The following is a 22351-nucleotide window of genomic DNA, read 5'->3' as shown; positions in this document are numbered from 1 at the left end:
AATTCCGCTAGGAGTTCCTGCCACCTAGCCTGTCGACCGTTCAGCTTTGGCTGGGTCATGAAATTGCTAACGGCTGTGTTGTCTGTCTTGACCACGAATGGGGCTCCAAGTAGATAATGCCTCCAAAGGCGTAAGTAATGAACGACAGCCAATAATTCTTTCTCATGGGCGGCATAGCACCGCTCTGCATCCTTCAGTTTTCGGCTCTCGTACGCTACGGGATGCCCTTCTTGTAGCAATACTCCACCAAGTGCATAGTCGGAGGCATCCGTTTGCACTTCGAATGGCTTGGCCAAGTCAGGGAGAGCCAAGACTGGGCTACTAGACATAGCCATCTTCAATGCGTCGAAGGCCTCTGCCCGCTTGGGGCCCCAATCCCACGGGGTGGCCTTCTTGAGAAGTTCTGTCAGCGGCACTGCAACGAGGGAGTAACTTTTCACAAAACGTCGATAGAAGTTGCATAGACCAAGGAACGACCTCAAGGCATGTATATCCTTAGGAGGCGGCCATTCTGTAATGGCCTGAATCTTCTGCTGGTCCATCTTGATCCTCCCTTCCTTGATGACATGTCCGAGGAAGTCAATTTGTTTCTGAGCAAAAGAGCACTTGGATAGCTTCGCATATAATTCGTGCTCCCGCAATCGGGCTAGGACCTTCCGCAAATGCTCCAGGTGTTCTTCCAGTGTCTGGCTATATACCACAATGTCATCCAAATAAACCACGACGAATTCATCAATATATTCTCGGAAGACTTGGTTCATCAAGGTGCAAACTGTGGCTGGCGTGTTAGTCAAGCCAAAGGGCATAACCAGGAAGTCGTACGACCCATATCTTGTCACACAGGTCGTCTTGTGCTCATCACCATCTGCAATCCGAACTTGCCAATAACCTGTCCTCAAGTCTATTTTGGTGAATACCGTCGCACCACCCAGTCTATCAAACAAGTCTGCCATTAGCGGAATATGATACTTGTTTTTGACGGTGATTTTGTTTAGAGCCCGGTAATCCACACAGAGTCGTAAACTACCATCATGTTTCTTTTGGAATAACACAGGGGACCCGTATGGGGACTTGGAGGGCACGATAATCCCTGTGTCTAGCATTTCCGTCAATTGTCTCCGAAGCTCGGAGAGTTCGGGTTGTGACATTCTGTACGGTGCCCGGGCAGGTGGCTTCGCACCCGGCACCAACTCAATCTCATGGTCCACAGTTCGCCTAGGCGGAAGGCGCTTTGGCATGTCTTGTGGCATGATGTCTTCAAATTCCAGAAGCAACTCCTTCACGGGTGCAGGAATGGGACCCGAGGAGCGTTCTATATCTTCCATGCAGAGGGTAGCCAGGAACGTGGGTTCATGTCTTTTTACCCCCTTCTTCAACTGCAAGGCCGAGATGTTCTCGGCTGCCATCTTCATGGGAATGCACGGAATAATGCAGGGCTTGGCCCCATTTGCTCCCATCATCAGTAGCATGTCTGCATACGGTGCGGGCATGGTATTGGTCTGTCTCAGGAATTCCAACCCCACTATTAACTCAAAGTCATCTATGATCACTACGCGCAGGTTGAACTTTCCTTCATAAGGGCCAAGCTTCACTGGTACTTCTTTGGCTATTCCACCCACTGGTTGAGGTGGTGAGTTGATAGCCTTCACACGACCTTTGCCCTTTCCTACAACTAGTCCAAGACGCTCCACCTGAGTCGAGGCTAAGTAGTTGTGGGTGGCACCCGTGTCTATCATTGCCCGAATGGGCTTGCCATTTACCTTCATGTCAACGAACATTAAGGTCCTCTCTTGATGAGGAGGAGTCCTCAAATTCGCCTTCTTATTTCCTTTCCTGGCAATTGGACAGGGGTCCTTCTTCTTGCGGATACCGGCACTGGTTCCCGCTAAGGGCTCAGAAATGGAGCCAACAATTGCATTGAATGCACCTACTGGCTCGGTCTGGTCCGCATCATCGGCGTCGTCATCCGTCCCATCCTCAAAAGCTTGATGGGCGTTCATCTGTGCATGTGGGCATTCATTATTCCAATGTGGTCCGCCGTAATGACGACATCCTGAGGGGGGCTTCCTCCCCCGATCATTGTTGTTAGATGCAGCACTAGTACTGCCGAGAGAGAGAGCCTTGGATTTGGGTGCACTCCGGTCTCCTCCACTTCTGCTAGGGCCACCAGTGTTTGGTTGACCCCCTTTGTATCCTCCTCGGACAGGCTGTTGAGGCCTATCCTTCCGGGCTTCCACTTGGTAATCCCCAAGGCACTCTACTGCTTGGATTGCCTTAGGCAACGTGTCTACCCTTTGTCTCTGCAACTCCATCTGGGTATAAGGTTTCAACCCTTCCAAGAAGGTGAAGAGTTTGTCTTTGTCCCCCATGTCACGGATGTTCAGCATGAGCGCGGAGAATTCCCGCACGTAATCTCGAACTGATTTGGTCTGGCGGAGCTCCCGCAACTTTCTCCTAGCATTGTACTCAACATTTTCGGGGAAGAACTGTAGGCGTATGGCTGCCTTCAGTTCCGCCCATGTCTCGAGGGCATCTTCACCAGCCTTGATGGTTTCGTACTTCACCCGCCACCAGAGTTTGGCATCACCCTGAAGATACATGGCAGCAGTTGCTACCTTCTTAGCTTCTTCTAGGCCTCCCACGGCATCGAAGTATTGCTTGATGTCGAAAATAAAATTTTCCACTTCTTTGGCATTCCGAGCTCCACTGTATGGCTTTGGCTCAGGAATTTTCAGCTTTTGTGCCATAGGGGCGAGGTTCACACCACCCCCAAATTGGTTTTCGCCTCCTCGAAGTAGGCCTTGTAAAGCAGCATTGACAATATTGAGCTGGCCTGTCAAGTTGTCTATAGTTTGTTGCATGGCAGTCACCCTGTCTGCCTCTTGTTCCCTGTTGGCTAAATCCTCAGCACGCTCCAGCTGGAGGACCTCAAATTTACCAAAAATTTCAGCTGCCTCTGTGGCTGCTGTTTGCCGGTCTCCTTCAGAGTCGCGACTGATGTTTTCTATGTCAACTTCGGCCTGGATGAGTCTGCGGTCCAGGTCGTCCAACCTTTGCACTAGGATGGTCTTTAGATCGGGCACCATTTCCACAATGGGCCGTAATGCGTCAACCGTTCCCTCAAGGGTCGCGATGCGATCCCCATAATTCATTATGGTCAGAAATGGTGGTAATTGCAATGTGATCCCTCGTCCGATATCGAGCCTAGGCTCTGATACCAACTGTTACGCGGCGTCTTCCTGAAGTTCCTTGGAAGGGCGACGTAAGGCTAAGCAACCGATGTCAGTACGGTTGTTGTCCGCCAACTGAGGACCCCTCCGTACGCTAGACTAGATTGTTAGTGTCGTACGGGAAAACCAATGTCATGAGCAATTGAAGGAGAGCAGAAAAGAGAATTGAGAATGAAAGAAAGCTTGATTGCATTGAATGAAAGCTATTACAGAAAACAAGACGGTGTCGGGGAGGAGAGACACCGGTACAGAGAATTGTTTGCTTGCTTGAAAGTTTTGATTGCTTGGTCCCCCTTAATAATGCTTAAAAAAAATAAACCAAAGTTACATGACTAGATCTATGAAAGCTGAAAAATCACACTTAAAGAAAATGCAGCAAAACTACTCTATATTTACAATGAAAAGGACTTAGTCTTCTACAAAGCAGCAACAAGTCCGTTGGCAGCAACTTTGTCTTTAGCATCAGGGTCTGCGCGTGCGGCATTGTCTACGCGCGCGGCGCTGTTGGCATCTGCCTGTGGCTGGGTGCTGGCGATGGCTATCGGTGGGGCGACAGAGGCACATGCGCGCTTGTCACTTGGAGCTGCCGAGACCACGGGGCCGACCGTGGCGACGGGCGTTGGGAGGCTGGCCAGGACGCCACGGGGCGCGTCTAAGGGGTCATGGGGCATGGTTGGAAAGCCAAAACTGTGCTCTAATAATTTGAGCAATCAATCTTGCAAAAGCCAAACTGCAAGTTGATAACAAATGCACATATGACCAAAGAATAGATGCATCTATTAAAATCATATAATAGTAAACGGTCGACATGGCAGGTGACTGGGCCCATATATTTATCACTTTTTATTAGTTCCAGAAATCAAAGGATTCAATCCCAACTTTAACTGATATATCATGAGAATAAGCAGCACAAGAGAATTCTTGAAGAATCTTATATTTTTTCAATATATGTCAATGTAATTCTCAATTAATTTTTCGCATTATAATTGAATCGAGATGGTCAACCGGTCATGCCAACTATATTTGTTTTAGTAAACCTCTAGTTTACTTGTGACATATGATTCCATCATCATGCTTATATTTGTGTAGTACAAATAAAAATAAAATCGGGTAATCTTTCATATTTATCCGTTATGATTATAGAAATATAAAAATATTCAATATTCCTTTCATTTATAGTCTCAATATACTAACCATTTTGACTTATACATTTGAAACTCAAAAAGTTTTTTTTGAGACTTTACAATATCAATGTCGTGAATACTTTTATTCATCCGGGTAGTAACAAATTAATTTTTTCGGAACTCTTAACAACTTTTGTACTACAAGATCTTTTGTCACACCATTCATATAGTAAATGTCTCCTTCATGGAGAAAATTATATCATAATAAATTGTCATTGTCAAAATCATCATAAGCAAAGTCATTTTTTTTTTGCTTTAATTTTGCCTTTAATAACCTTCTATAAGGCACAACAAAATATTTTTTGGCGTATCACATGTACGCGACCAATGACATATTTATGTAACCACACAATAATATTTATTCTCTTTATTTCACTCAAACCTCCCTCAGAGGTGAGTTGTGTGGTATTCATCCAATCATGCATTGCATGTCTTTATTCATTACTTTTATCACATATTACAACATTCATCTTTAGGAATGGGTCTGCATTCTCAATGCTTATCACAAGTCACATTCTCTTCAATGAATGTATCATAATCGGCGGCGTGTTTTATTATTTTGCATACCAATTTGATGGTAAACATTGCCTTCACATTTTGGCAATGTTTACCTCTTGAGTTAAACTATTCATAATGTCATTTGGATATAATTCTCAACAATAGACTTTCGTTTACTCAAATCAGCTAAGTAATTAGCGTCAAACAGATATATAAAAATACAAAATAATATTGAAAATCCACATGTGATTTTTGCAGCAATAAGCTTACTTCAAGATGAAAGTGATATGACTAGAACATTAAAGAAAAAGAATGTATCAAATAGAATAATATAGTACTACTAGTTACCATGCACTTTTATGAAAACTAAGTATTATGCTCTCTAGAAAAACAAAGAGATATAGCATAACCTTTAATTGAAAAAATCATTGACAATATTTTTAACATTAATGAAAAAGTCAATACTGGAATGACTCTACCATCTTGTTGCCTCCCACATCAGTTATAAAATAGGAGCAGTTATGTATTTTAAGTCACAAGAAACTAAACCCTTTTTTTTAATTTAATGGAGTGTACTAAGAATATCGTGTACAAATAATAAAAAATTGGGTTGCAGAGATACAAACTCACTCAATTTTTTAATATACGAGAATTAAAAGTTTTGATCAGCCAATGCTAATTCAAAATATTTTTCCATTTGGATCGTATATTTATTTATCAATAACGTATGCTAGTTGTACTATTAAGATTATCCGAGAGAAACTTACCTCACATTACCTTTTCAAAAGTCAGAATGGCGCATGATGGTCAAGCATATATTTTATAGGAAAACGTTCAGTTAAGGAAAACTTTACATAAGGTTCTTGCTTCTTTTTTTTTTAACTAAGGAACCAAAATTCCTCAAATGGCTTTGCAAAAGCTGTAGTAGCTCCCAAATTTCTTGTACTTCTTTTGGTCTTTGGTTTAGTATGAAACTATTGGCTGCATCATTATATACTTCTGATTCTTATAATAAGATCTATATAACCAGGATACGAGATGAAAAAGATCAGACCAAACTTACAACAAATATTAGAAACTCGTTTATTGAAATGGATATTGATAATGCAACAAAATAAAATAAGTAAAACATGGAGTAGTAATTAGTTTACATTTAAGTATTTTCCTTTATAAAGTAAAACACTTAAGAATATGAATGGATTTGTAAGAAGAAAATACTTAGCATTGGAAACTTTCATAACAAATAAAGAACCTATGAGAAAAACGAATAAGAAAATGAATTAATTAAAAAGGATTAGAAAACGTATCTTAGCATTAACATTATATGCCTTATCACAGTGTACCGGTCTCCTCAACCTTATTTTTACTTCAGTTATGTTTGATACCATTCTTTGAAATTGCTAAATGAGAAAGAAAAGCTTATCTCTTCAAGATGAATATTAGGCACGGCAGGAACATGCCTTTTATGATTTAGGACAATTTTGTAGATGTAAGTAACTCAATTGATTATGGCATCGTGCTGATAACGTGTTATAAAATAAAAGCAACTTAGTAAAACATGAACAAGACATATTGTTATGAAATAAACGTAATTTAGTAAAACATGAACAAGAAATGGAGATAGAGAGAAGGAAGAGATTTTCTTCTTCAATTGTGTGTATTTTCTTATCTATTACAAGGCCTTTATATAGGCATAAAAAGTGAAGAAAAATATGTCATTGAATATGTCATTAAGCATAGAAATATATCATTAAATATGTCATTAAGCATTTGAGAAGATCATGGAGGAAGAGTAGACATCCACCATAATTTGATTTTTCTTATAACAGTATGTACTATTTAAACACCCTTTAGTTTGGATAAACATCAAGGAATACAATTCATCATTTCTTTATCCCGTGTTATACTTCTCACACAAGCCATTAAGCTAAACCTCTAGTATCTCATGTGCAACACTGCTCCTTCAGCTTGAAACAAATAGGAAAGAAACGACAAGTCTGGTTTATGGGGAAGTGTGAGGAGGCGTGAACGGATAAAATGTATGGTGCACCACAATCCTCATACTTAAACTCAATATATCGTAAGTCTTACCAAGCTGCAGTAATGATCGGTCATCATGGCAATCAGCCCAACTACAGATGCAGTCCCCTCTGGAAGAGATAAATAAGCCTGAAAATACAGTAGAATGAAGTAGGTAAGGATTTCATCATTTTGTATGACTCAACAATGTATTAAATGTTGATTAACTACTCTGTCATTTGTTGTTCTAAAACTTAAGATCTTAATATAATATCACCATAGAAACAGTCATCAATTTGTCGCTGACTAAAATCACAAGACCATGATTTATGATGATTTTTGATAAAAACAATGATTTATGATAATTAATGTGGCACTCCATTTTATATGTGCATATAACCATGTAAGAGGTAAATTGATTGCAAGTGAAATGATTACTCTTTTTTTATACCAAAGGTTGGTCCAAAAGATGAATGGTATTCTCTCCGTAAAGAGATCATTCTTTCTAAGTGACATGCGCTTCACTAGGAAATGAAAGAGTTTTCTATATCAAGTGCAATGATGGAGTATGGAGGGCTGTTTCACTGTATAAATGCAACACAATAGCATCAAAAGCAAAAAGAACAAATCATTTCACCAACTGATAATGCAGATCTATGAATCTGATGCACAGCTCTGATGGAAATTTTTTCAAGTAATATCAATTACCCAAGGGACTACATTGCTCTATATCAGGATCCAGAAAAGGAAAATAAAATAAAGGACATACGATATCCTCTTGCAGAAGTAGGGAGCTATGTTCATTCCTTTTAACACGGTCCTTCTCTTTTCCTACCATTCTTTTGTGGAAACGTCATTTTCACAGGGTACAAACAGAAAATTGTGTATCAGAATGCTTGACTATTGGACCTCTGAAATGTATACACAACTGACTATATGATTATGTACAAAGCGCTCATGGAGATGGGAGACTGCAGGCTCATGTTTATAGCATCCACAGGCGTCTATAATACAAGTAGCGACACGGAAAAGAAGAATAATTACTGTCTATCACATGAAAAATTACTTTGTTTTCAAATTCAAATTGATATCTGATGATACCAAAAGAATAAAGAATCTGCAGTAAGCATATAGGAAAAATCGGAAAAGATGCAATTTTAAAGGTAGCCAACACAATGTGCAAAAATTATACGAGAAAATTGAAAAATATAGCAATTTCTTACAACGCATTTTCTCCAATATGTCAGTATTGATCCCAAAAAAGAACAGCGAATCTGCTATTAACCAATAACCATACAAGAAAACAGAATACAATACTCTACAAGAAAACAGAATACAATACTCCACCTGTTCAAAAATCTTTTTTTGTCTTTCTTAAATTCTATGTTGAATCAAGCAAGTTCACATAAAATAAAATGAAACGGAAGAGTACAATTAGTACAATTTTTAGACGTTAGCCTCCAATATGTAGTGCTTATGATGTTTACAGTTAGCCTCCAATATGTTGCACTCATGACCACGTTCGCGGTTCAAAACGGGCGAATAATGCAAAGGATAGACTGCTCGACAAGTTGGGCATGTGTTGTTCCTTAGTAGCCATAACAGGAGGCACTCAGTATGAAAATCGTGCGAACAGTAAGTTGTTAACACTTCAGTCTTGTCTTTAAAATCTTCATGGCAAACAGGGCAAGTGTCGTCGTCCATTAGATCTCTGCTGCTGCCATTGATTTGGTCTAGGGGAAAAGGAAAGCATTTGACCTCCACAAGTCCTCTTGGTATATGTGACACAATGCCCGGCTTTGTCGGGCAAATTCCACCTTCACCAGTATATTCCCTTAATACGAAGATATACTCGAGGACATCACCGAAGTAGCGATGATAGGGATCATTCTGGTAATCAGTAGGACTCACACTCTGCGCGCTGCTGCGGAGCTCCTCTTCCTCGTCCCAGTCCTTATCAAACCTACAATACGACGAGATAGGGGGAGGGACCCACGGCAAATCATCCAACGAAACTTGACAATGTGGTGTATACTCAATAAATCGAAGGTGGGAGAATTCAAGGACAATGACGTAGGTAGGTCGTGGCGGTAGTTGCAAAGCTTCAGAAAACTGAAATCGAGTGAAAAGGTAAGAAGAGATGCTATTCCCCAATTGTTCAGTAGTGCCGGGGAGGAATTGAAGAGTAGCAGATAGAAGGATTGTACCTAACGACGGATCGTTGTTCGGCAGCTTTGACACATCAAAAGGAATGACGGTAGAGCAAGTCCGTTCCCCAAGTTTGTCGCAACCAGAATCGCCGCATTCACAGCCATTAAGCCTCATGAATTCAGTCCGAATTAGAAACACACAAAGCCCTTCCGACTCTGATATCTGACCCCTTGTCAGCTTCTCATTCCATAAGAAAAGCCGTACCGTAGTGCAGCTAACTTTATCTTCCATTTTCACCATCGTCAATTCTCCCAAAGTTCAGAACGCAAACAATGTAATCCCTAATGAACGAAGTATTTATCTGTGAAAGGTATTTGTCCCAGTCCTTTTCTAATTACAACTTCCCTAAAATACATTACTAGTAATAACCCCTACATATCTGTGAATAAATCAGGTTGAGATAATTTTATCCCATTCCTGTTCTAAGTAGGAGTCGCTAAGTGGAGTACCATATGGGAGAATTTTCGAGAAAAAGACAGCCCCTTTTAAAAAATTTATAACAAAAATACTTGTTTTTGTTTTTTGAAAAATAATAGAATATGTCTCATTTGAAGATTCTATTACTTAAATGCACCTCTCTTCCTATGCCTAAAGCTACACCTAAGGAGCTCCCCTTTTTTTTCTTTCTTTTCCTTTGTTTTGTTCTTTATTTTCTTTTATTTTTTCTCATTTTGTTGTTATTTCTTTTGCATTGTTTTTTTTAAAATAGAGTTTTGATCTCTTTTTCCGTTTCTTTTTTTTCTTTTCCTTTTTTGTGGATTAGTTATATTCACTATTTAATTTATCTTTTCTGTCTTTTTTGTTCTTTCTAATAATAATCCCTCATTATTTTTTACTTTATTTTTTTAGTTTTAATTTGTTTATAGTTTTCACTGTATTTATTTATTTTTCTTAATTTTATTCTTTCTATTAAACTCTATTTATCCAAAATATTTGTCACTTTTTAACATTTTTACTTTATATTTTTGTAATAGAATTCTACACTCTTTTAGTTTTTATTTGTAGTTAGTTTTCTCTTTTTTGTTCTTTCTAAGAACCCCTTACTCCTTTTCACTTTATTTTTTTCTTTTCTTAATTTATTTTATTATTTTTCGTTTTATTTTTTTTATTTTTTATTTTTTAAATTTTATTCTTTCCAGTAAAATCTCTTCATCCAAAATAACTGTCAATTTTTTCGTCATTTTTTTATCTTAATTTTCCTGTTATTTTTAGTAAATTCCTCTGCCAACACTTTTCTCACTTTCTTCTATTTTTATTTTTAATTTTATTCTTTCTAGATATATAACTGAGTCGAAAAATTTATATTGAGATATTTTTTACACAATCATTAATCGATTATAATTATCGAGATTTACCGTGTTGCACTTTTTTATGATTTTAATTCTTTATTTAAAATTTTGTATATGATTTTTTTTTTAAAAGAATATTTATGCTTTTTAAGATAAAGCAATTATCGGTCTTTTTAACTTTTTTATTCTTTCTAGTTAGATCAATAATCCTAAAATTTGGTATACTACAAAAATTATGATATACTAATGTATGGTAATCCAAGAATATTGAGAATATATTCAACAGTAATCATGGTATATTAATGTGTATTATACCAAAAATATGTGGATATTTAACATCCTAGTAATATTATAGTATATCAATATGTAGTATACTAAGAATAATGGGTATACCGTTTAATATATTCAAATAATATATACTATTTCAAAATTCAACGCTAATTATGGTATATCAATGTATGATATACCATTATATAGTATATCAAGAATATTGAGAATCCATCATTCAACACTAATCATGCATGGTTTACCAGTGTATAGTATACCAAGAATATTATGGCATACAAATGTGTAGTATATTAAGAATATTAGGTATACTATGTAACATACTCAAACAAAATATATCATGATTCGACACTAATCATGATATACTAATGTATTGATATTAGAAATAACATCTAACATAAATAAAGTATACTATAATTCAATTGTTGGTATACCAAATAGTATACCATGATTCAATAGTGAATCATGGTATACTATCAAGAATATTATGAATATCATTTAATAAACCAATAATTACAGTTTATCATAATTCAATCGCAATCATAATATGCTACAAAGTATATGAAGAATATTATGAATATTATTTAATATATCAGTAATCACAAGATACCATAATTTAACGATAATAATAGTATACTACATAATATACTAATATGCCATTAAATATATTATAGATACCATTAAATAAACTTATAATCATGGATTATTTTGTATATATTTATCGTTATTCCACTTATAACGCAACATGTACTTGTAAAGAAAGAGAAAATAACAAAACAACCTTCCTTTAAATATTTTCTCTAATTTTATAAGCATTGATAAAAATATGTTGAAAATATTTTATCTTAGTAATGATATGTATTTGATTATTTTATATTTTGTATATATGTATTTAGTATATTTTAATTTTTTATTTAAAGTTTCAGTTGCAAAGAACAAGAAAATCAAATCAAAAGAAAAATAAGATTTAACAAGAACAAAAGAGCCAAAGGCCCACGTGTCCACAATCTACTTCTTCAAGTCCAAATTAAAATTGATCCAACGATAAAGTAAAAATAGCACGAGCTAGCCAGTTTTCGGATTGATAATTAAAAAATAGCAAGTGTTTGCAAAGTCATTAAAAAATAACCACTATTGCTGCAACATGGACAGTTTCAACATAATATACTGGAGATTGGTGCAACTGTGTATGAACTTCCAGCATATTATGCTGGAACTCCAGCACACGAAAAGTTCTAGCATAATATACTGGAGATTGAAGTACCTATATATGCCTTCCAGCATATTATGCTGGAACTCCAGCACACAGAACGTTCCAACATAATATATGGGAGATTGGTGCACCTGTGTATGAACTTCCAGCATATTATGCTGGAACTCCAGCACACAGAACGTTCCAACATAATATACTGGAGATTGGTGCACCTGTGTATGAACTTCCAGCATATTATGCTGGAACTCCAGCACACGGAAAGTTCTAGCATAATATACTGGAGATTGAAGCATTTATGTATGAACTTCCAGCATGTTATGCTGGAACTCCAGCACACAGAACGTTCCAACATAATATACTGGAGATTGGAGCACCTGTTATGAACTTCCAGCATATTATTCTGGAACTCCAGTATATTATGCTAGAAGTTCACATGTAAAAAATTCAAACTCCGGTATATTATGCTTAAATGTTTTCCGAATTTTGAACAGTATTTTTGTTCAGATTTATCTTTACATGAAAATTGATTAAAATTCGATTACTTTTGAAATTGTGACTATTTTTCAATTTACACTTGTAAATCTGATTATTTTTAAATTTTACTCACCACAAAAGACACATAATAAATTATAAATTGCGTAGGATGACGTGTAGTTCCATGTGAGTATAATGAATGTGTGCGTATGGTGTTGGGGATAAAACTCTATGCAGGTTAATGATTCTTTATACGCAAAGCACGTGGAAATATCAACCCAAGTAAAATAATAAATGCATAAATATTAAAAGTCAATTTGACTAGTGAGTAGTACCTCCACTTTTTGGGATTTGTGGGAGTAGCTTTATTTTTATTTTTTGGGGGTCCTTTACAATGTAAAGGCATCTCTAACCTTTACCCCTTTTGGTTCCCAAAATGAGAATTTTCCTATTTCGGGGACAACTTACTCCAACTATTCTTTTATTTTTTTCCCAAAAAAAAGAATATTCTTTTTATATTCTTCTCTCTTATATTATTATCTTTTATTTCAGTTTTTTTTAATTTCCATTAAATAAATTCCATCTTTTATTTTCATTAATTTATAATTTTCATTAAAACAATTCCATAAAATTTTAAATAATATAATCTGTAAGCAATTATTATAGATTAACTAATAATTCAAATAAAAGTAAAATCATTGCGATACAAGATTAATTAAATACATATTACATAACGATAAAATTCATTCGAAATACTACATAAATATTCAACTTCAACATCTAGTATTCTCCCATAAATGATCTATTAATGCATTACGAAGTGCGAAATGAGCATCTTTGTCCTTAATTCTTCTATGTCGAGCTAAAAATTCTTGAAATCGTTAATTTTTATCTACTGCCATTCACTCAGTACTATAATAATTTTGGTGTACCTGAAAACGACATGTCTCGCTACTAAATTATTATGTTATTTAACGTAGTTTTAATTTAATGTATTTTAATTTAATGCAATTTCAATTTTAATGTATTTCTAATTTTAATGTATTTTCAATTTTAATGTATTTTAATTTAATGTATTTTCAATTTTAATGTATTTTCAATTTTAATATATTTTTAATTTTAGCAACATCAAATATTTTATATTTGAATCTTTCATTTTTTTTATGGTTATATCTTTTTCATACAATTATAACTCATAATAAAATTAAGTACCAATTTTACATAAAAAAAAAAGAAGCACGATAATTAATTTTTTAAAATTATACATCAAAGTTAAGATGAAAAATTAATTAGGTAAATATACTATATAAATATAATTAAGTATATATAAAAAGATAAATTAAAAGATTAAATAATAAAAATAATAATATTTTAATGAGAAATAGTAAATGGGGGAGATGAATAGTGTGTCCCCAAATTTGGGGAGACACTATTCACTCCCCACTTCGGGGACAAAAATGGGGGAGAGTTGGAGTGAAATTTTCCTATTTTTGTCCCCAAAAATGGGAAAATCCCCATTTTGAGAACAAGGTTGGAATTGCTCTTAGGGCATCTATGGTTCATTACTTTTTTTTAGGTGTGGCATTTATATCCTACCCCAAAAATTTCATGGACTAACTTTACGGGCCATGGGTACTTTAAAACAAAATGCTACAATTATATACGAAAAAAGGCCAGATAAACCAGTGAACTATACGAATTAGGACATATATGTTCATCGTTAGTAGTTTGGCACAAATATGTCCCTAATTGAGAATTTTAGAAAGGAGCCATCTTCATGAAGAGAGAATATGAAAGGTTATAAATAAGAGAATAACTAGTGAGGTCATCTAGAAATAAGGACGGGTCGGGTCATAACAGATCGTGTCATTAGATTTTGGTTGGATTCGGTTATTAATTATTTAAGGAAAATAAAATAGTGGGTTCCGTCTAACTAAGGACATGAATGAGCAAGTATTGGACGGTTTGGACATATCAGTGCCAAACTAATAACAACGGATATATCTGTCCTAATTCGCATAGTTCACTGGCATACATGGACCTTTTCCGTATAACTTATGATTTTGGGTGATTTCAGCTTATAAGTAATTGAGTATTTAACAAACGCATAGATAAGTCAAAAAGTATTTATAAGTCAAGCTGACCAACTTACAAATTTAGCCAAATACCCTTAAATTTTACTTTGCAGTGTAGATTTGGAGCAAGAAGTACAAAAAGAAAGTAAATTTGGAGCAAGAAGAGATAAAAGAAAATGAAGTATCTTATAAACATTCTTTTATCACTTTATCTTTTCTAAATAAAAAATAAATAACTGTGCATTATATATGTACTAGTGGCTGTGGATCCCGTGAGCCGGGGTCCAAGCTCATTTTTATGACATCTCTAAAATAGAAAGATTATAAAATTGATGCTACCATATTAAGAACCACTTCCACACCCAGTTGAAGAAGCTAAAGAAATGTCCTGCATTTCACTCAGCCTTAGGTGGATCTATGCTTCCGATTCTCGCTCCTTCATTTAAGAAACAACATAATCCTTAATTTGGTATTTGACACCTAAAATCTGGCTCAACGGATAAAACAGAACAAAAATCAAGGATACTCGTGTATTAAAGTATAAATGACAAGAAAAAAGGCACTTTAGAGTACAAAGAGAAACCAAATATTTCAAGCTCCACTACATAAAGCATGGTCTGCACGATGATGGAGATGGAAAGAAAAAGAGAAGCACGATTTTTAAACAATCCACAGGAATGCATCTACATCAATACAAATTCAAGTGAAATTTGAGAGAGACATACTGCAGTCTTATGTTGGAATATAACTTCAATAGCATGAATGTAACGATCGGCCGGGCCGGTCGTTTGAAGTATTTCAGCCCCGTTCCCCCATTTACCGCTCAATTTGTACTTTACAGTTGTTGTATGACTTGCCGGGATAATTGGTTCGGGTCCGGTGAGGTTTTGGAATGAATTGGAACACTTAGTTCCAAGGTTCAAAGCTTAAGTTAAAATAGTGACCGGATGTCGACTTATGTGTAAACGACCTCGGAATAGAATTTTGATAATTCCAACAGCTCCGTATGGTGATTTTGGACTTAGAAGCGTGTTCGAAAAATTATTTGGAAGTCCGTAGTATAATTTAGCTTGAAATGACTAAAATAGAAAGTTAAGTTTGGAAGTTTAACCGGGAAGTTGACTTTTTGATATCAGGGTCGGAATCCGATTCTAGAAATTTGAATAGCTTCGTTATGTAATTTATGACTTGTGTGCAAAATTTGAAGTCATTCCGAATTGATTTGATGTGTTTCGGCACAATATATAGAATTTGAAAGTTCAAAGTTCATAGATTTTAATTTGAGGTGTGAGTCGACGTTTTGATGTGATTTGAGGCCTCGAGTAGGTCCGTGTTATGTTATGAAACTTGTTGGTATATTTGAACGGGATCCCGAGTGGCTCGGTGAGTTTCGGGGTGAGTTTTGAGCGATGTCCGGCATTTCGGCACTCAAATATTGTTCTCGAACTTTTGGAAAAGTATGGACCGCACAATTTTGAGTGCGGCCGCACTTCAGAGGAAAAGTGCGGACCACAGAGGACAAGTGCGGACCGCACAATTTTGTGTGCGGCCGCACTTCAGAGGAAAAGTGCGGACCGCACAATTTTGTGTGTGGACGCACTTCAGGGGTTCTGCAGGTTCGATGGTCCAACTTCGGAGGCTTATATCTTTTAATCCACAACGAATTTGGAGATGATTCAAAAATAAAAATTGTAGTAGCCCTTTGAATCTAGTTTCCAGAAAGGTATAGCACGAATTATTTGGACATTTGTACAGAAAGTTATGGGCATTTTACTGAAGCCTGGTAAGCTATCACAGTGAAGTGCAACCGCACTCAAAATTGTGCGACCGCAAAACTTGAAAATGTACGGACCGCACATTGAGAGATCAGACGCGGTACTATATAACCAAGGGTTAGGGTATTATTTTACATTTGGACTTTGGGAGCTCGGTTTGTGGCGATTTTTCGTGGGATTTTCAAGAAATTCATCGGGGTAAGTGATTCTAACTAGGATTTGGTTAACATACATGAATATATCATTGTTTTCATCATTCAATTAGTAGTTTGAGATGGAAATTTGGGAAAAATTGTAGAAATTTCATAAAATAAATTTTTGGGATTTGAATGTCGATTCGAAGTCGGATTTGAGTGAAACTAGTATGGTTGGACTTGTAATTGAACGGGTTGTTGGATTTTGTAAGTTTCGTTGGATTCCGAGGCGTGGGCCCCACGAGCAATTTTTGAGTTAAATTTCGAATTTTATGTGAAAATATTAGTATTTTGATATGGAATTAATTCTTATAATTGTGTGGACTGAATCAAATTTATTGTGGCTAGATTCGAGCCGTTCAGAAGTTGATACGTACAGAATGGGATTTCTGGAGCATTGTTTAGCTTGCTCGACATTGGATTCGTCTTGTTCGAGCTAAGTAACTCTTCTAATCTTGGAGCTGAGAACCCTGATTATACGTGTTATGTATTTGGTGTTGAGGTGACGCACATGCTAGGTGACGGACGTGTGGGCGTGCACCGTGTGAAATTTGACTTCGTTAATTCTGTGGTACTGTATAATTACCTGAACTTATCTGAAATCATGAAAATCTCTACGTAGTAGAGCTATTGAGTTATGATCCATGTTAGAAACTATTTCTAGGCTACATGCTTATACTGTTGGGACCCATTGAGGTTATTACTGATGTTGAGTTGTTTGCTTACATTGAAATTTCATACTCAGTCATATTCATTCATTACATATCATATCTCAGTCTCTGTTGTTATTCATTGATACATCATATCATCATTTTTGGGCTAGTTTCATGATATTGTGAGCCCGTGAGAGAGAGACTGGAGAGATTGATGACTGAGTGAGGCCGAGGGCCAGACTGTGAGGATACTTTTTGGAATCGGGCTGCACGCCGCATTAGCTTTATATATATTATTATTATTATTATGTGGATCGGGGCTGCCCGCCTGCAGCGGGCCTTGTAGACTTTATTGTTATGGGATCGGACTGCATGCTGCAGTAGGCCATATCGGCTTTATATATCGCTTGGGCTGAAGGAGCCCCATCGGAGTCTGCACACACCCCTAGTGAGCGCGGTTGATATTATTGAGGGATGGATCTTCCCTGGACATGGATCTTGTCCGAAGCATTATATACCTGGAGATGGATCTTTTTCACGGGCTGGATTGGCCCTACTCAGTACTGAGTGACTGATGATCAGTTGATGTGTATATTTCTGGATGGATCTTTCCTGGGCCGGATTGGCCATATACAGTACCGAGTGATTGAGGAATGTATATCAGTCCTTGGGGAATGCATAAGATTTAGATATTTTTTGTTACTTAATTGTCTTGTTAAATTTCATTGGAATTAGATAGTTGATAACTGGCTTATCTAGCGGGTTGGGTTAGGTGCCATCACGACTAGTTGGATTTTGGATCGTGACAATGAAGCAGTACAAGGATTCTATTAGCAACTGAGGCGGATGTAGAATTTTAATTTTATGGCTTCAACATTTAAAGTTTTTAATATTGAACCCGTTATATTTTAAAGGTATGGGTTCATATATACTATTTGTTGTAAATTTAGTGACTTTTACATATAAATTTATGCTTTACGTCGATAATATTGGGTTCAGTTGAACCCAGTAGGTGTATGTTTTATCCGCCCCTGATTAGCAAATCTTAAATTTTCTCGGCATGCATAAATTGCACAAAATAGAATAGTATCACAACAGGTAACCATAAACACCAAACACCAAGAGCAATAGCTGTAGAAAAAGTCACACTTCACAACTGTCTCAACTAAAAAGAAAGAATACTGCACTTGCAGCAGATAAGAAGTGGATGATTTCTGACATTTAGATACAATAAGAAAATAAAGTCAACATCAGTCACTATGATTATTAGCCTACAACATTACAGAGTGAATGGTAGAGATTGTACACCTATTAGCACTTTCAAAGCCCCTGTTATAGCACACCTGGACATAGCTGATTTTTCATGAAAACAAAAAATATTAAACTTCTCAGTCCCTGAGATATCACAAGGCTAATCTTGTTGCTAGATACTTTTCTTAGAACATTAGTTGACTTCAATGCAATCTAAACTTCGAGCTTGGTAGCATGTTCTAATGAGGAACATATACTGACTATTCAGTTTTGACATATAAAAAAAAGAAATAAAATTTGGGTGTCCTATATTGCAACTCGCTTGGGAACAAAATATACTCTTAAGGTAATTAAGGTATACCATTTCATTTCTTCACCATAATTTCTTCCACTCTATTATCATATCATAAAAGATCATTCACAAAAGAAATCACTATATGGGACAACAAAACAAAGGCAACTAATTGTTTAGATAAATGAATTAGAATGTCATAATTACGGACAAACCAAATTTCCATTCCTAATGAGAGGGTTTTAAGTTATGATGACCTAGCGTGTCTGTCATTGACAATGATCTAAAGCAAGAAAGGTTTTTTCCATTAACCACCACAATTTTACATGTTCACATTCATGGGTAATAAGTATTGGAAAGTTAGCCTTGAGATATGCCTTCTGAGATATAGTATATGATTGCATGTTAAGCCACCAAAATTGGACATTCTGCCGAATTATCGGCAAAGCCTGTTAAAATTCTCCTTGTGTCATTGCGTTTAAAAGCTGAACGTACAGTCCTCTTATTCTTTTTCAACACTCTCTTTCCACCTCTTAAGCATGTCACTTGTGATCTCCATCTACTCTAACTGAGGGCCTGCGCTCTTCTCCGGTAGAATCGAGAAGGTGGAGTTCGAGATTATCGAGGACTGTTAGAGTACCTATCGAAGTACCTCTTCAATCATAATCGCAGACACACTACAACAATAAGATGGTAGTTTAGAGTTCTAAGGCATCTCAAAAAAGAAGAAAATATTGGGGTTAATTATACAGAAGGTTATCGCCTTGAAATCTAATTGCATAAAATCATCAAACTAATTTTTCTAACTAAGAAAACATCAACATCCAGTACCCCACCCATCTTCAATATCATAAATCCCACAGATAAATCGCCTGTCAATTCTCTTTATAGGGCAATACACATGAGAGGTAGCTGATCAATTTACCAGCTACCATACTTTTTTTTGATAAGGAGTTTATTATCTATCATACTTTTGTTATGATAAAGAGTTTATTAACTATCATACTGCAAAAAAAAAAAAGTTTATTACTTTCAACCCCTTACCACTCAGCCTTCTCAGGTTCCATACGAACTACTTCAGCAAAGCCCTCAAGTGCTACCTCCGGCCCTGTTTCAACCAAGCATATGAATGACATAATAACGATTCATCCAAGATAAGTAGCTCAAGATTCATAAATAGAGTATGCACAAAGCAATCTCAACGTCATTACATGTGATATATGATGGCGTATTTTTTTTCCACCAAGGAGTAACTTACATAATAATGTGACAACAAATTTAACTTACTTGCAGTTTATTGCTTTACGGCCTTTTGATTATGATGCATCATGAACGTGATGAATCCTCTTTTCGACTCTGACTCTCCCACTCCAGTCGTTGATTTTCTTTCCCGCTTGAGATCTATCCAAGACCTGTCCGATGACTACTTCTAATTCAAGTGCCACTTAGCTTAACACAACTCGGGCATGGTCATATGGAGATTTTGCTCTTTTTCACATTTTTTTACTCCCCTTCCTCAAGTGGAGAAACGGATTCTCTATTTTGAGGGGCCGCGTGACTTTATCTTTTTGAATAAGGACGAACTCTTTGCACCTAAATAAATAGTAGATGCGAAACTTATAGAGTCATAGCCTTCTAAAACTTTCTTCTCCAACTCACACAAGTAAATGGTGGGACCTCCTTCCGGGAACTCCGATTAACTTATCTTATTGAGCCTCAGAACCTCCACGAACAATCGTCGTTTTTTGATGGTTTTTCCGCTTCTCACAGATGAAGATCCCGAAACGGAGTCCCTAGTTCACAAGCCTGTTCGATAGCTAGCCAGTTCCATTCATCATCATAAAAGAGGAACGAAGATTCCCGATTGGGTTCTTGGATTGGGAGGCCTTGCCGCATGCTTCGTTTTTATTTTCGCAATTATTGTCATAATTTCTTCCTTCACCATCAAAAAAATGGACAGATACGAGAGGGATCAACTTCTTACTTCTCGAGCGATAGTTCCACGATTTCGACCAGCAACTTCTTGGGATACCAAGAGCAAATTTCAGAGAAGTGAAAACTTTTTGTCACAGCATTGTGTTGCTAATTGATGTTGTTAAGTAGAACTATCATTACTTAGCTATGTTGTTAGTTTCTTCAAACGTATAAAGTATTGCTTGGCTTTTTCTTCAATTTGCCTCCCTGTTGTACGTATTATCATCTCTTTTAGCAGTAGTTTCCAAAATCATAACCACAACAAAGTATGTAATTACTCCAATACATAGCGAAAGTTGCAGCCAAAATAAAACAATCACCTTTGGATTATTTCTTTTAGGAGTTCTTTCTCTTTCCCTTTCCCTTTGCATTTAAGAAAATGAACTTTGAAAAACACTTGTATATCAAGCATCTTCTATGCATTCACTAACAGCTCCTTAAAGTTTTCATCTCATTCACAAGACTCGGAGGACAAAAAAGTTACACCTCCATTAACTATGGTTTCATTCACGGCAGATTAGAGGATTTCTCATACATGAAGGAAATTATCATAAAGATTTTCTCAGATCGACACAAAATTTCAAACTTTAAAATTGAAATAAAAATGCATTCTAATTCTTTCTATCCCAGAACATAAAAGAAACAGAAACATAATTGCAGGAAATGCTAAATAGAGATTATGAAGCATTAATATTTTTCTTTTTAAATATTCTAATAATCAGCTCCAAACAACTCCTTGGCCAAGCTCCAGCCAAAATAAAAGCTGAAAATAATGGATAGAATCCTAATACAAATGATACTTCAAATTTATATGTTCTTCGTTAACTCTTGTGAAAGGAGTGTTGATAAATAATTTTCTGGTTTCCACACTTCCACTCCGTAAAAGTGCAAACAGCAAATTGAGTGGTATCACTATCACATGCTCTCGTTACTCCATGTGCTTTTCTAATGGCAGATATCATTAAGAATAAAATTCTCTATGACTGACTACTGTGAGAATAAATCTAAACCCTTCAATTGGATAAGGACCCCCTGGACTGTAGCCGTTGCCAGTTTTTTTTAAAATTGTAATCAACAAATACGAAAAATAGCAGAAAAGAATTAAATATGCAGCCTAAAAAAGTTCCTAATTTAAATTTCAAATCTAACAAGGAAGAGAGTATATCCGGGGAGGTAAGGGACAGAGAGCTCTAGTGAACTTAAATGTTAGATTCATCGGAGAGGGAAAGCTTTAGGCTGAAGAAGAGCAAAACGACGGAGAGCCTTAGTCGTCCGTGGTGGGTCCCACTGTAGTGCCTCCTTTTCAGGTTTAATGTTGCCCTTGATTTTGCTGTTATTTATGCAAAAGTCGGGGAAAGATTCAAGTCATGAAACTACCAGAAAGTGCACAGTAGACATTCGAAAATCATGACAGAAGGATCACGCATGGAATTACCAAAGTACCCCTCTGAGGACGACGAAGAGCTGCTAAACTCCCGCTTCTAAATAGTAGGAATAGGAATGTACATAACTCGATTGTATTTGTTTTAGTCAAATGTTTGTGACAAAGGTAGTGCACTCTACAATTAACAATTTAAACAATTTGAGTGTTATCAAAAAGTTGTATTTTTATTATGAAAATAATTATATTATGGATGTTCATTTATTACTCCGCTATAGATAATCTTCCTGAAAAAGATTATCCATTTAGTACTCTGTTAAAATTTATCTACAAGCAGCTGATGCAGGCAGGTT

General features: G+C 36.2%; 1 long non-coding RNA gene across 1 annotated transcript; it reads right to left on the bottom strand.

The window, feature by feature from the left end:
* Window positions 1-18789: 18789 nt before the first annotated feature.
* Window positions 18790-22099, bottom strand: LOC108944256 (uncharacterized). Its single transcript, XR_001968248.2, has 2 exons — window positions 19688-22099; window positions 18790-19320 (listed from the first exon to the last, which is right to left on the bottom strand). It is a non-coding gene; the product is annotated as an uncharacterized lncRNA (long non-coding RNA).
* Between the last annotated feature and the right edge of the window lie 252 nt (window positions 22100-22351).

The sequence above is a fragment of the Nicotiana tomentosiformis genome, chromosome 9, assembly GCF_000390325.3.
Source record: "Nicotiana tomentosiformis chromosome 9, ASM39032v3, whole genome shotgun sequence".
In the NCBI taxonomy this organism is placed as follows: Eukaryota; Viridiplantae; Streptophyta; class Magnoliopsida; order Solanales; family Solanaceae; genus Nicotiana; species Nicotiana tomentosiformis.
The sequence above is the reverse complement of the archived record's forward strand: the minus strand, read 5'-3'. Positions and strand labels throughout refer to the sequence as shown.